The 3,982-nt window shown below is 44.8% G+C and overlaps 1 pseudogene; it reads left to right on the top strand.

Moving 5' to 3' along the window:
- LOC102846721 overlaps positions 1-3,470 on the top strand; it is a 26,759-nt pseudogene extending 23,289 nt beyond the window's left edge.
- The last annotated feature ends 512 nt before the right edge of the window (positions 3,471-3,982 follow it).

Raw genomic sequence — 3,982 nt, forward strand, 5'->3', positions numbered from 1 at the left:
ACATACTTTGGACATGTTGTGAGGATAGACCGGTCCTTGGAGAGGGACATCATGCTTGGGAGGGTGGAGGGACGGCGCAGGAGAGGAAGGCCCTTTATGAGGTGGATTGATTCAGTAACTGGGATAATTGGGATGAAAGTGTCGGAGACAGTGCGATTGGCACAGGACAGAGCGGAGTTTAGGGCTGTTGTACATAGGGTTGACGGCACATAACAGCACCACAATAACAAAGGCCTCAGAATTCTAGGAATGTGATACCTTCTTGTTTTCCAATAGATATCATAAGATATCCCGGAAGATGTTTTATGTTGATGTCTGGGAATGTTTGATCTACCAGTCAACATCTGGGACAGATAAGAGATAATGTGATTACCCCTGCATCAACGAATAGAATCTTCGCATCTTCATTTCAACCTGATGCCTCCTTTTGACGGAATTCTCCTGACATATCGGAGCTAGATCCCTGATATTTTCCAATGATTCCTGTGTAGCCCATCAGTTGAGGTCCATGTGTAAAGTTGTCATTTGTGTGTTTTATTTGTTTGTTTTGTAAGATATTTGCAATAAATAAATCATTGAACATAGAAAATTTAATCATTCTATTTACAGCCTTGTTTCTGTAACCAAATTCATTCTTTCTGGCTACAATTCCTTCTTCATTATTTACAAATTTTGCATTCCAATCACCAATTATTAATGCATCTTGGTTGCATGCTTGGTCAACTTTAGACAGCAAGATATGCTAAAAATTTTCAATATCCTCCTCTTTGGCTTTAGATGTAAGGACATATATTTAAATCATAATCGTATTAACAGGTCTTCCTTGTAAGTGTAAGGATAACATCCTATTACTCTCAACATTGCACTTCAAGGCTGAAATTCAAAATTGACTTTTTGACTATGAATGCAACACCATTTTTCATTCCCAGCATAGTATGCTACGTGATTTTCTGATTCAAAGTGACCAAAACTAATCGATCTCATCTCACTAATGCCTAGAATATTAATGCTCATGCATTCCATTTCATTTTGCACAACTTCTAGTTTTCCAACAATCTTGCTCCATACCCATGTTGCCACTAGCTTTCCTCTTTTTGATTGATTTCCAATCTAGGCTCTACCTCTATAAGTATTAGTGTTCCTTTACTGTTTATATGGTTTCAGTGGCCTTCATTTAAGAAGTGTATGGCCAATCCTGCTTCCTAGTCTGTCTTAATCTGGGAGCTCTACCAAATCTTGTCTACTGTGGGTTACCTTTGTGGCATTTGACACACCAGTGGCAAAACTTTTAGCATCAGAGCAATCTACAAGTTATCTCAGTATAGCAAAGTGACAGACAAGTGCTGTACTAATTAGAACAATGTATTCCCCAAACACAACAAACTGACAATTTAGTGTTGTACTTCCTAAGAACAAATTGGGCTTCACATAAGACCTGAGTGTCACAGGTCCAAGGTTCCCAGCCCCCAACTGACTGTTAATAAATGCTAAAAACCTGTGATCTGGATCTCAATTGCTTCAAAACAAGAGTCTCCCAACCCCCAAATGACTATTATTAATAATAAATAGGATCTTCTCCTGGATCAAAACTTCTTTAAATAAATCTCTGAAGGTAAAAAGAATAAATTTTGGTGTTTGTTTCATTAATCTAGGGAAAATTTTTTTCTAATTATTCATTCTGTATCAGTCTATTTTGTTTTATATATTCTTCACAAACCTTGTAACTCATAATCCAAAGTTCTTCTGTGATCTTCCATGTTCACTGTCAAACATTCATACACACATTAGGTAAGTAAAGTTATCATAACCTAGTTCAGGGGCATCTTGGTCTTTAAACTTGTATCCTTGCTCTTAAGGACCTTAAAGAATTTTCCCAATATTACATATACTTTGAATTTCCATCAATGTTGACTGGATTAAAATAAAAATGAAACCTTGAAAATTTTAATCTTTTGTTAATTTATCATGATATTTCTTGGTCTAGTTTTGAAGATTTTGATTTTAAGTTGAGGTACACCATAATGAAAGCTACAGTCTTTGAGCTTCATTAATAATTTGTTCGATTCTTTATTTTCTGTAAAGTAAAATTGTACCACTTACATATTACAGGTTGAAGAAAGTCTTTCTCTTCTTAATATATTTTAACTTCTTTATATTTTCAAGCCACCTTTTTATAATACATTGAAGCTTCTCAGATTTGCTCCATTTAGCAATTGAATAAGTATGGTGGAAGACAAAAATTCTGAAACAAGTCTTTCCTAATTTTAAATCATGCAGCATCCTTTTGATCAGTTAAAATGGTTTCTTCTTGGCTTATGTAAAGGTTCTACATGAGTATGATTAAGTATTGTACAATTTCCATTCTCTTCAGTATTATCTGTTATTTATGATAATATCATTGTTGGTGTAATATGCCTCTGAGTCATGCGCGACTCACAGCAAACTTATGTACAATAACTCTGAATTCTGCCCTTTCCTGAGCCAGTCCTACTGTTCCTGGCACAACTTGCCCTATTACCCTATTCACTGTATCAATTCATCTCTTTGGTTATATTCCTCTCCTTATCTGTCCCATCACCCTTCCAAGCATGATGACTTTCTGCACTGACTAGTCTCACCTGGCCACGTGCCCAAAACATGTGAGACATAGCTTCAAAATCCTAGCCTCCAAGGCTTGTTCTTTTGGTAGTTCAAGGTATGTTCAGTACTCTTCTCCAGCACCACAACTTAAAGGCATTGACTCTTCTACTGTTATCCTTAGTCATTGTCCAGCTCTCAGATGCATAACAAGTAATTGTGAAGACCATATCCTGTCTTCAACGACACCACCACCACCTTCTACATCATCCTCATCGTGTGGCTGGCTGACCAGTACGACGCCATCTGCTGTCACACCAGCACAAGCAAGCAGCACTGGCTCCGGTTCTTCTATCTGTACCACTTCGCCTTCTACGCCTACCACTACCGCTTCAACGGGCAGTACAGCAGCCTGGCACTGGTCATGTCCTGGCTTTTCATCCAGAACTCCATGGTGTACTTCTTCCACCACCTTGAGCTGCCTGCCATCCTGCAGCAGATGCACATCCAGGAGCTGCTGCTGCACTCGCAGCCAGCCGGGCCCGGCCAGGCCGGGCTCCCCAGCGGCACTGCAGGACAGCCTCAACAACAATGCCGCCGCCCCAGGACACCCCACTACCACGCCGCCCGCCCTGGGCCCTGGCTCGCCTGCTGCCGGCGGGGCGCTAGGGGCCGTGGCACCCAGCTCCCTGGTGGCCGCAGCCGCCTCCGTGGCAGCCGCAGCTGGGAGCGACCTGGGCTGGATGGCAGAGACAGCAGCCATCATCACAAATGCGTCCTTGCTGTGGAGCCTGAGCGCCTCACTCCTGGAGCGGCGGGTGCCCCCCACGGCCCCTGTTCCCCAGGGGGGCAACCCCCGGACAGTGTTCCACACCTGGAAACCCTGGCAGTAGATGGGGGTTCCCCCACAGCCCAGGAGAGTAGCCCCAGCCCTGCGTCCGTGGCTCCTGAGGACTTGCCCTCTGAGGCCTGCTCCTGAGCCTCCCTGTCCCCGACGTCCTCGTCCAGCTCGGCATGGCCCTGCTGTGACCACAGGGAAGGGGAGACCTGTGGACCGCCTTGCCCTCTCTGGGCACTGGAGCCTTCTGCCCTCTACTCAGCCACGGGTGGGCTCTGCTGGGTCTTCTTTGGGTGGGCCCAGGCACCCCGCCATAAAGCAACAAGGGAGGCGGCCCCCAAACCTGGGGCAGGAAGATGTGGGCTCCGCAGGACATTCTATCAGGGGTGGCCAAAGGTATGGAGTGAGCTGCCCCAATAAAAAGAGCAGTGCTGGTGGGGTGGGGCTCTGGGTGGATCAGGGGTGGCACCTGGTACAGCTCTGGCCCCCCACCCCCGAGCTGGTGCCGGTTCCCAGCACAGTGCCTTCTCCATGCCCTCCCTGTGCGCTCTGGGCCAGAGAGTGGGC

This window comes from Elephantulus edwardii, unplaced genomic scaffold, assembly GCF_000299155.1.
Source record: "Elephantulus edwardii isolate Elephantulus edwardi_28Jun2011 unplaced genomic scaffold, EleEdw1.0 scaffold00190, whole genome shotgun sequence".
NCBI classification, from domain to species: Eukaryota; Metazoa; Chordata; class Mammalia; order Macroscelidea; family Macroscelididae; genus Elephantulus; species Elephantulus edwardii.